Below are 12,760 nucleotides of genomic sequence, written 5' to 3' on the forward strand. Positions count from 1 at the left end.
TCTCCCCCTTTTTGGTAATTGATGACAACATACAATCAAAGCTTCAAATAAAGATAGGCATTAGAATATGACAACTTTGAAAATATACATGACTAATACAAGTTCCCCCTAAACGTGTGCATTCCCTTTTAAAGGATAGTTGCTTTGGAGTGCATGGGTACACACATGGTACAAAGGACAAGATAAGTCATGTAGATCTTGGCTATATGCATCAAAAATATGTGAATGAAGGATATCATCATGAACAAGGATGTGACGGCCTCATGCCGACGTTCCAGAAGATTCCCCTTTATTCCGTTTTCGTCGTGTGGTTATTTTTATTTGTCACATCATTCGCATCATCTGCATTGCATCGGCATCCCATTGCCGTCAGTTTTCAAAACTTGTATCCGTTGTTAGTTGCCAGTTCCCGTCGTTGTCCGTTGTGAGCCCGACCACACACACACACGCCCGCGACATCATCAAATCTTGTTTTCAAAAGTGTGTGTAAAACTTTCTCTGATTGAGTTGAAACTTGGCGTGTGGTCTTAATTAGCGGTAGCTAGGCCGCCTGTCAAATTTCGTCGCAATTGGAGTCCGTCTGGTACCTGGATGCTCGACTGTAGCGGCACTATATTCGGTCTACCGTCGGACGGTTGTCGGTGTTTTAAAATACGTTGCAGGGTCGCCCGTTTTCCCTCTTGTCTCCGGATAACTACTCTACACAACCACTGACCATTCCCACGTGCGGAATCGTCCGATTCCGATTGCATGGTTGGATCCGGAACGAAATTTCGGTAAACCTGGCCCCCCTTTTGTCTATAAATAGACCCCTGTGCATTTTTTAGACAGCCACCACCCTCTCCACCTTGAAAACTGTGCCTCACCTAACCCTAACCCACTCTCTCTCCTCCCTCCCTCCTCTGCGCTGTTGCGAGCCCAGATCCGGCCCTCTCAGGCCCGGACCGAGCTGCCGCCAGCGCCCGCTCGCTCTCTGCCCTCGTGCCTGAGGCGTGAACTTCGCCCCGCCGCCGGAGTGCCCGGGTGCCACCAGCCGCCGGAGCACCATCCTGCCGGAGTGGCTCGCCGGGAGCCCCACCGGAGCGTCGCCGGCCAGCAGCCGCCCGCCTTCTCTCCCCGCCGTCGTGTCCTGCACCGTCGCCCGCACCAGATCCCGCGTCTCCCGTCGCGCCGACCTGCTGTGCGCAGCCCCGCTGGCGGGTCCCGTCGGCTCCGCCGCCCTGGAGCTCAGCGTCGCCGTGCACTCGCCTCGATCGGATCGAGAGGACGAGGCTTCACCCCGTTGATCGATCGAGAGCGCTGCCAGCCCCTGCAACGTCCTCCTATGCCCCTCGCTAACCCTCGTGGGCCGGCCTGGCCAGCCGAGGCCGAGTAACCAGCTTCCCCTTCGGCCGCTCGAGCAGGCCGAGCTGGCTAGGCTTCCCCAGAGCCACACCGTCGGCCCACCGCCCCGACCTACCTCCAGATCTAGCCCACAGGCCACCAAGGTGAGAACCCCCCCTAGGCTATTCCTCGCCCCAGGCAAATGATATATATCCTACGCCCATGTACTATAGGCCAACTGTTGTAGAATTCGGCCCTATAGAGATATTAGAACGCCCGTATCTTTTAATTCGCGTGTCGGATCGCGACGTGTAGCATATGGATCTTGTGTAGATTTTTGCGTAGATTACGATTTTGCAACTTGCATAGATGTTTGAATTAGTTTGCCATGCCGAATGCCTAGTTTTGCGTGTTGTCTCAATAGGATAGTTGCCCGTATTTATTTTTCGTGCGGTCCGGATTGCTAGAACACCGTAGATAAAATGTTCATGTTTTAGGAACCGTTTTCCCATGGATTTTAGAGTATTCTTTGGTATTTTTGCATGTAGGGTTTAGCCGCTAGTTTATTTTTCATGTTTAGGACTTATTCCCGCATATACGTGTGGCGTTGTTTTTATGTTGCAACCCCTCATGTTATATATGTTTTCGGGGTAGAAAAATCCATAGGATTTAACTGTGTATTTAGTTTTAGCTTTTGAGCAAGTTAGTTTGCGCGATATTTTTCCATGTTGCCCTCGTGTCTATTTTGTGGGATTTAATCCGTGCGTGCTTTATAGGAGTTGTCAACTAGAGAGTTGCCCTTTGGTGTTTAGCCTAGCCCGTGGTAATTTTGGTTGTAATAGAAATCCATATTTAGGTGTGGTTTGCTTGTTCTTTACTTGCTAGGAAATAGTGTTGTTTTAGAGATGCTGAAATATTTCTAAGTCTAAAATCTGTTGTATTTTGTTGTTGTCTTTGCATGAGTTTAGCTGGTGATCTGTAGCTCTTTTGAGGTTGGTGCAATGGAGTTAGTTGTAGACTTTGGGATTCTCTAGCATGCTGTCAATTTTCATGCCATTTGGAGTCCTGTAGCTTATGGTTTTGCTTCTGTCAATATGCCTTCAGATCGAAAACTGCAGTTTCATAAACTGTTATTTTCACTAAGTCTGAAACTGTGTGTGAGAAGCCATTTTGTGACTTCTTTTCCTAGTGATCCATGCTTCCATGCTAGATGTTATTAGTTGTATGTTGTAGTTCTTCTTGCCCTCTATCGTCTCATGCCTTGGTTGAGCATATTGGGATTGTGTAGCGCATAGTTGTGGGGTGTAGAAAATGCTATGTGGCTGATTTTGGCAGATTGTAGTGATTACTTGTTTAGCTCGTAGTTATTGATCCGTTTCTCCGTTTTGATCGTGTCCTATATGAAACTTGCTTAGAATCTCGGGTAGTTTCATATTATCTTGCTGGTTGTATGTTTTGAGATGTTGTGGTTGCCATTTGCACACATATTGCATTCATGCCATAATATCTTGCGGTGTCCGTATCTTTTGAACCGTAGCTCCGTTGGAGATGTTCTCTATGTGTAAATTTCTTGTAACGACGCCTAGAATCACGTGAACCTATTTGTTTTGCTGTTTAACAACTTTTTAAACGCGTTAGTTCAGATCTGGACAGAATTGTAAATTAACATGTGAGGTCGTCTCGAAGATGCTATATGTCATTTCCGACCTCATTTAAAATGCCTAGATAGGTAGTTTCATTACGCTTCACCTCTTGACATGTGTAACCACATTTAATATTCCCGTGTACCTAATCGGGATAGAACTAAATAACTCGTATGTGGAGTTTCGTCAATATGCAACCCGTTGCATATTGAACTTCACTTAATGTGTAGTGTTTGATTGTTGTGAATTGCCATGCCGTGTCTTGCATATTTTCAGCTACTCATGCATCATTTGTGTTGTGCATCGTGTGGTGAATATCGTGTGTTCATTCTTGTTTCCGGTTTGCTTCGTCTCGATAGAGTTCCGCAAGCGTGTCGGATTGTGAGGACCCATTCGACTACATCGGTTCGTCTGCTTCACAGAGTCGTTCTTCTTCCAAGCGGGATCTCAGGCAAGATGACCATTTCCCCAGATACCATTAGTATCATTGCCATGCTAGTTTTATCGCTTCTATCGATTATGTCTCGTTGCCTACCACATGTTAAATATCAGCCTCCCCAACATTGCCATGAAAACCTTCAACATGTTCACAACCTAGCAAACCACTGATTGGCTATGTTACCGCTTGCTTAACCCTGTGTTAGCGTTGCTAGTTGCAGGTGCAGATGCTTCCATGTGATAACATGGGTTCCTTGTTATATCATCCTATTAAATGCTATTTAATTTAATGCACCTATATACTTGGTAAAAGGTGGAAGGCTTGGCCTTTCTAGCCTGGTGTTTTGTTCCACCTTTGCCCCCTTAGTTTCGGCTACCGGTGTTAGGTTCCATAATTGAGCACTCCTAACACGATCGGGGTTGTTAATGGGATCCCCTTGATAATTCGTTTTAGATTAAAGCTGGTCTGGCAGGGCCCAACATTGGTTCTACATTTGCCCAACATAATAATGTTGTTAATACTGAAAGCATAGGGCATCATGAACCCGAGGAGTAATTCTACATAATACATGGAGGGCCAGTGCTGATGGTGCTGGTCCAAAACAGAGCACCGTGCGGGGCCAATCCGGGGCAACTCGGGAGATGTCTATCAGGCCATCGTACGCTTCGCTTATCCGTCGTGTCCTGAGAACGAGATACGCGGCTCCTATCGGGATCGTCGACACGTCGGGTGGCCTTGCTGGACTAGTTTTACCTTTGACGAGATATCTTGTGCATCGGGATTCCGGTGATACTTTGGGTAATCTCAGGGTTGAGGTTTTCCACTAAGGAGTCCGACGAGATCACGAGTTTCGTGATTGAGGATTTCTATGCGGCTTGTGGTAATTTGTGATGGATTAGTTGGATCACCCCTGTAGGGTTAAATATTTTGGAAAGTCGTGCCCGCAGTTATGTGGCAACATGGAAACTCTGTTTAACACTAGTTCTAGATAACTTGAAGTTAACTTAATTAAAATATGCCAACTGAGTGCGTAACCGTGACTGTCTCTTTCGTGAGTTCCTTCTCCGATCGAGGACACGGTGGGGTTATGTATGACGTAGGTAGGTGTTCATGATCATTCATTTGATCATGAGTAGTCACAACCGCTATGCGTAGATATTCCCCCTCTCTTTTCTTGTACTCGTAGGTTTAGCCACCGAATATATGCTTAGCCGCTGTTGCAACCTCACCACTTAACCTCACCTCGGCCATTAAGCTTTGCTAGTCTTGATACCTTTGGAAATGAGATTGCTGAGTCCCCCGTGGCTCACAGATAACTACAACACCAGTTGCAGGTACAGGTAAAGGGTACTTGATGCGAGCGCGTAGATTTTTCATTTGGAGTTGCTTCTTCTTCTTCTTCATCGATCTAGGATGGGTTCCAGGACGGCAACCTAGGATAGAAAGGATGGACGTCGTTCTTCTTTTATCGTTTGTTTTCGTCCGTAGTCGGACACTGCTCTTATTCATGATGATTATGTATTGAACTGACGTGACTCTGATGTAGCTTGTCGTGAGTGTAAGCCAATTCTATATATCTCTTCTTTTCAGTACATGTAATTGTAACGATATCCATTCTTGCAAAACGACGAGATGCGCTTCTATCCCTGACGAGGCCCTCGTGCCAAACTGAGGATAGGATCATATCTTGGGCGTGACAAAGGATATGATGCATATACTTACCTTGAGGTTCTTGAGCATCTAAGCAGTAGGATTACACTTGAGAAAATAATAATTAGATAACACAAGAGTATACTATTGTAAAGATGCAAAGAGCTTCAAAATTACCAAATATGAAGAACATATGAGAAAATGATTTGATGATAGATATGTCTCCAAGAATATTTTAGTACTTTGTCCCTTAAGAATGAATATGTAAGAATTTCCTATTCCCCTCAATCATAGCATGAATATATTGGGAGTAGGAAGGGTGAGATAAGTTCTATCCATAAAATAGTAATAGCAAATATCTCTCTCTCCTCCTTATAGGTGTTACTCCCCATGAATACGTATGTTTAATATATCTCCCCCTTTGGCAGATCTCCCCTTAGGTATACCTTCCTTTTGGAAACATATACCCCCCTTCTTGATATTTCTCCCCTTATTTAAGCTTATTGGAAGCTTTTATATTTCTCCGCCTTTGGTATTAATTTCCAAAAAGGTGAGATGGTAAGGTCTCATTGAGAGTAAGGGATCCTGGATTAATCTCTTTCTGATAAAGGTTCCTTGAATTTTTCTCTCTCCCTTAGGTATGGTTAAGATTTCCTTGATTTATCTCCCCCTTAGTAATTGGTAAGAATTAATTGAATGCTCCCCCTTTGATATGGATAAGAGTTCCTAGAAAGGTCTCCCCTGTTTGTTAGGGGTCCTAGATGTTTCTCCCTCTTGTATTATGGGATCACTGAGTCTTCTCCCTCTTTTGAAAATTTCTCCTCCTTTGAAAAATATGGGAAAAAGATTATATCTTCATTTGAAAATGTGAAAAGTTCAATAGAAACTCACGAGCTTGTAAACTTGGGATCACAAAAAATATTTCTCTCCCTTAGGAAAATATTTAGAAAATTTCTAGAAAAATGTAGGCACAGATAATTTTCGATGTCACCGAGGCATAGTGATTCAGTAGAACTGAGTATGTGAATTAGGCCTTTGGAAGAAATCGGTGGAACCGATTTTTCCAATTCGGTGAGTTGCAATGAAAATCAACTCCTTAGACCAATTGGACATAAAACATTTAAAATGATTGTATTTAGATTCCAATTGTAAGGGATACCAACTTTAAGAAAATACCAATTGTAATACGTTACCAATTGATAACTTTTAATTTAGATAGAACATGATAACATAGTAATGATAATAATTTTTTGCAAAATTTTAAATACGTAGAGATGAATGTTGAATGGTTCCAGAAATGTATGCAATGAAAAATATGAACTATACAGGAAAATCCCTATAGATGTTGGGCGGTGACTAGGTCACCTATAGTAGAGTATATTGACTTGAGGAGTCAAGCAAGAATGCTTGATCATAGGTCATACTCATCGTTAAGTGCAAAATGGGGTTAACATTTTTTGATTAAGCATTTCAATGTCTTCATGTCACTTGAGTTGCTTTACCTCATCACTTGGTGCAAAGATTTATCATGGATATGAGTACTTACCTTCGAATGATGTTGATGACGTGGTATGTAGGTGAACTTGTTGTGGATGCTCAATGTTGATGAAGATCATCTTGAGTTGGGAGCATTCCTTGTCGTTTGGGTTAACTTTTCACCTTCATAGGTTAGTCATGCAAGGAAGACCATAGTATATCCAAATGACAAGAGTGAATGAAATCAACAAATGGTTGTCAAGGAGATGATTTTGTTGTCTTCTTCCTTCATCTCCAAAGAAGGGGTTGTTGATACTTGGCCATGTCAAGATTGCTTTTGATGAGAGTTGATTGCAATCTTGTGGAGTGTATTTCTTCCAAGTACCTAAAAAATATTAGATGCAATACAAGGGAGCATAGTTTTTCAAGATATAAGATAGTCAATTCAATAACATCATGGAATAGACAACCAAGCTCATTCCCTTGCATGCATCCAAGTGAGTTTAGCTCAAGTTTGAAGCATCATTGATGTTCAACTCACTCCTAAAATTACAAAACACTTTCTCATCAAGTGGTTTGGTAAAGATATTAGTTAATTGTTTGTCGGTACGAACATGCTTCGGATCTATATCTCCTTTACCAACATGATCACGAATGAAATGATGTCACACTTGAATATGTTTAGTTCGAGAATGTTGCACATGATTATAGGCACTTTTAATAGCACTTTCATTGTCACACAATAATGGAACTTTTCTAACATGCATGCGATAATCCTTAAGAGTTTGAGTCATCCATAGTAATTGCGCACAACATGATCCAGCGGTTATGTATTCCGCTTCGGTAGTAGATAAAGATACCGAATTTTGTTTCTTGGATGGCCTAGACACAAGAGATCGCCCAAGAAATTGACATGTACCCGTGGTGGATTTTCTATCAACCTTGTCTCTGACATAGTTCGTGTCAGAATAGCCAACAAGATTAAAAGAAGATCCCTTGGGATACCATATGCCAAAGTTTGGTGTATGTATTAGGTATCTTACTATTCTTCTCACAGCCAATAGATGACACTCTTTTGGTGCCGCTTGATATCGAGCACTCATGCAAATACTCAACATGATGTCAGGACAGGAGGCACATAGATATAGCAATGAACCAATCATTGATCGATAAACCTTTTGATCAACTGGTTTCTCCTCCTTAGTGAGGTCAACATGTCCACTAGTAGGCATGGGGGTTCTCATACCTTTGCACTCGTGCATGTTGAACTTCTTGATTAAGTCCTTGGTGTACTTGGTTTGAGAGATAAACTTACATTCTCTCCATAGTTAGATTTGCAATCCAAGGAAACATTTCTGCTCACATGTCGTTGCCATCTCATACTTATCTAACATCAACCTTCAAAATTTTTCACTAAAATGTGGGTTAGTAGAACCAAAGATAATATCATCTACATAAATTTGGCACAAAAATAGTTCTTCATTAACTCTTTTAGTGAATAAGGTTGTGTCAATTTTACCAATCCGAGAACCCTTTTCAATGAGAAACATCGTTAGGCATTTGTAACAAGCTCTAAGGGCTTGTTTAAGACCATATAAAGCTTTATGAAGTTTTTAAACATGGTTAGGTTTCTTAGGGTTCACAAAGTCGAGAGGTTGTTTAACATAAACTTGCTCCTCAATTTCACCATTTAGAAAGTCACTTTTGATATCCATTTGTTAAAGAGTAATATCATGGTGATTGGCATAAGTGAGAAGAATACGAATGGCTTCAAGTCTACCAACGGGGGCATAGGTCTCACCATAGTCCATACCTTCCACTTGCATGTGTCCTTGGGCTACGAGACACGTCTTGTTGTGTATGACCTATCCATCTTCATATTGCTTGTTCTGAAACACCCATCATGTACCGATGATGTTGTTCTCTTCATTGGGCTTCTCAACAAGTGTCCACACTCCGTTCCTCTCGAAGTTGTGTGGCTCTTCATGCATGGAATTCACCTAATCCGGGTCTTGAAGGGCTTCTTGAACCTTCATAGACTCAATGCTAGAAATGAAATAATAATGCTCGCAGAAGTTAGCTAAATGAGATTTAGAGCGAGTGATTCTCCTAGTTTTTATGTCACCAAAGATTTGATTCAGCGAATGCTCTTTATCCACTCTAGCCCTAACTAATGGCAACTTCTTCTTGTTGGATGGTGGATCTTCTTAATCATCATCTTCTTGTTCGTTGTTGTTGACGGTGTCATCTCCTTGAGGTGGTGGTGAGGAAGGTTGAGGTGGATCATTAGAATGTACTTCCTCCTTTTTTTTCATCATGTAGTTTACCGCTTGTGGATGCGTCCATGTAGTTTTGTGGTTCGCCTTGATGTGAAGTAGGAGCTTCCACTTGAGTTGATGAAGTACTTTCGTTCACCTCCATGGGACGAATCTTGCCTATAGATAAATCTTGGACGGATTCCGAAGGTTCCTTATCTCCTACATCGTTTGGCAATTGTTTGACTTACGAACCATTAGATTCATCAAACTTCACATCTACCGTCTCTTCAATATTTTGAGTGAAGTTTTTGTAGACCCGATAAGGGTGAGAGTCCGATCTGTAACCAAGTAGTAAACCTTCATAAGATCTAGGAGCAAATTTAGAGCAACGATGCTTATCAAGAATGTAGCACTTAGAGCCGAATACTCGAAAGTATCCAACTTGGGGTTTGTTACTAGTGAGTAGCTTGAATGCCATTTTACCGAGAAGCTTGTGTAGGTAGAGTCGGTTTATGGCATGGCAAGGTGTTTCCATGGCTTCTGCCCAAAAGTGTCTTGGTGTCTTGTATTCTTCAAGCATCGTTCTGGCCATCTCTATGAGAGTCCGGTTCTTCCTCCCAATAACTCCATTTTATTGAGGTGTGTACGTTACCGAAAACTCATGTGAGATACCTTCTTAGTCATGAAAAGTATCCACGTTTGTGTTCTTGAACTTCGTTTCGTTGTCGTTCTGAACCTTCTTGATCTTCACTTCTAACTGATTTTGAGCTTTCCGAGCAAAGTTCTTGAAGATCTTTTGTACATGCGACTTATCATGAAGAAAGAATACCCACGTAAATGTGGAAAAATCATCAACAATGACTAAACCATAAGAATTTCCACCGAGGCTCTTGTAAGCATTGGGACCAAAGAGATCCATGTGAAGTAGCTCAAGTGTCCTTCTTGTAATCATAATGTTCTTCACGGGATGACTTCCACCAACTTGCTTTCCTACTTGTCAAGCACTACAATGTATATCTTTGTTAAATATAACATCATTAACACCGAGAATATGATCACTTTTCATAAGTTTGTCAAGATTACGCATACCAACATGTCCTAACTTTCTATGCCACAACCTACCTTTAGAAGATTTTGCAATAAGACATGTACGAGGTTTGGATTTTTTTAGTGAAATTAACAATGTATAGAGCACCTCTATGGAAACCAGTAAAAACTATGTTATTGTGATAGCCTGGCTTATTAGGGATGATAGACTACTCATATCAACAAAGAATTCCTTCTTTTCCGGGAGCCCATTCAAACAGAACCCCCCACGTTAAGCATGCTTGGTTTGGAGTAGTTCTAGGATGGGTGACCGACCGGGAAGTTGGTCCCGGGTGCGCATGAGTGAGGACAAAGTGTGCAGAAAAGACTAGTATTGATATGTGGGGCCAGCCTAGATCTCGCCAGGAGTAACAAACGCCGGCGGGTGTGTCCGGGGCGTTACAAGTTTTATGTGATAGCCTGGCTTATTAGGGATGATAGACTACTCATATCAACAAAGAATTCCTTCTTTTCTGTAAGCTCATTCAAACAGAACCCCCAGGTTAAGCGTGCTTGGCTTGGAGTAGTTCTAGGATGGGCGACCGACCGGTAAGTTGGTCCCGGGTGCGCATGAGTGAGGACAAAGTGCGAAGAAAAGACTAGTATTGATATGTGGGGCCAGTCTAGATCCCGCCAGGAGTAACAACCGCCGGGGTTGTGTCCGGGGCGTTACAAGTTTGGTATCAGAGCCAGGTTCTCGCGGTTACACGGATGTTTGCGGACAGGTGCGCAGTCATGTTGTTCATGACGTTTGTGACCCGTCGTGGCACACGACATGGCACATGTACTGGACTGGATGCACAGACGTTTGTGCCAAGAGGGAACGGTCCTGTGGCCCGACGAGGACGTCGGTTCCTCTGAGTGGTGGTGTATGTGATAGCCTGGCTTATTAGGGATGATAGACTACTCATATCAATAAATAGTTCCTTATTTTCCGGGAGCCCATTCAAACAGAACCCCCAGGTTAAGCGTGCTTGGCTTGGAGTAGTTCTAGGATGGATGGCCCACCGGGAAGTTGGTCCCGGGTGCACATGAGTGATGACAAAGTGCGCAGAAAAGACTAGTATTGATATGTGGGGCCAGTCAAGATCCCGCCAGGAGTAACGACCGCCGGCGGCTGTGTTCGGGGTGTTACAAGTTTTATGTGATAGCCTGGCTTATTAAGGATGATAGACTACTCATATCAATAAGGAATTCCTTCTTTTCCGGGAGCCCATTCAAACAGAACCCCCAGGTTAAGCGTGCTTGGCTTGGAGTAGTTCTAGGATGGGTAACCGACCGGGAAGTTGGTCCCGGGTGCGCATGAGTGAGGACAAAGTGCGCAGAAAAGACTAGTATTGATATGTGGGGCCAGTCTAGATCTCGCCAGGAGTAACGACCGCCGGCGGGTGTGTCCAGGGTGTTACAAGTTTGGTATCAGAGCCAGGTTCTTGCGGTTACACGGATGTTTGCGGACAGGTGCGCGGTCATGTTATTCATGACGTTTGTGGCCCGTCGTGGCACACGACATGACACATGTACTGGACTGGATGCACACACGTTTGTGCCAAGAGGGAATGGTCGTGTGGCCCGACAAGGACGTCGGTTCCTCTGAGTGGTGGTGTATGTGATAGCCTGGCTTATTAGGGATGATAGACTACTCATATCAATAAGGAATTCCTTCTTTTCCGGGAGCCCATTCAAACAAAACCCCCAGGTTAATCAATAAGGAATTCCTTCTTTTTCGGGAGCCCATTCAAACAAACCCCCAGGTTAAGCGTGCTTGGCTTGGAGTAGTTCTAGGATGGGTGCTCGACCGGGAAGTTGGTCCCGGGTGCGCATGAGTGAGGATTACTCCAAGCCTATTCAAAGTCCTCACTCATGCTGTAACCGTTCAAATTTTGGAATGTTAATATAATTATTATATTGTTTGTTTGTTTGCTTGAGTGATTGAAACTTGAGTGAAATTTGAAACTTTTCAAAAACTTTTGAATGAGAGGGAATAAAATGACTTTCCCCTTCTCCAGTAATTTCAAATTCATCCAATTAAAAGCAATGAGAGAAGATGACATGACCTCTTCAACTATAAAAAATTTGAATGGAGTTTTGCATTTGAATGCTTTCAAATATTTGCCCTTGCTTCTATATTTTTCTTCCCCGAGAAATACCCCGAAAATAATCCTTGCCAAGCAAGAAAGAGAGGAGGAACATGACCCTCCAAACCGGGGATATTCCTTTGAAATATTTGGACCATAAAACCCAAGGTTTATTTGAAAAATATTTGCAAAAAGAAAATAAACCAATTTAGTGATTTTTTTTAAAAAACATTTTTTTGAAGTATTTATTTTGGTAGTGGAAAAATGCCCATCTTTTTGGATTTATTTTTCTGAAAATTTTAATATATTATACCCCTATATTCCGAGGAATATTCCATTTCCATTTAATCATTTTAATTTCCTTCTTAAGAAAAATTGGAAAGTGGTCTCTTATTAGGAAGGTACCTCGGCCACTTCAGGAAACAAATGAGGCACATTACACCTTCCTTCTTCTTCCTCACGTTCATTCCTTGTGTAGCCATGGCAGAAACTTCCACGAAGCTTCCCCTCCGGGATTCGCGAGCTTCTTTCCCTCCTAGCACCTCCCACCACCCCTATAAGAACCCCCTCGACCTCCTCTTTCCATTCCCCTAAAAAAAAATTTCTGTTTCATTGCGTGTAGACACCGCGCCACCATCTCCATTTTCCCTACCACACCAAGCTCGGCAGGAGCTTAACCCCAGCGCACCCCTCCAGGAGCTCCCTGCCTCGCCCCAATGCCTTCCCCTACCCCCTGCGCACCCCACCCCTCCTCTGCCGATTCCTCACCCCGTCGGCGACCTCCCCACCTCGCGGAGCAGCTACCTCGCC

This window comes from Hordeum vulgare, chromosome 3H, assembly GCF_904849725.1.
Source record: "Hordeum vulgare subsp. vulgare chromosome 3H, MorexV3_pseudomolecules_assembly, whole genome shotgun sequence".
Classification (NCBI taxonomy): domain Eukaryota; kingdom Viridiplantae; phylum Streptophyta; class Magnoliopsida; order Poales; family Poaceae; genus Hordeum; species Hordeum vulgare.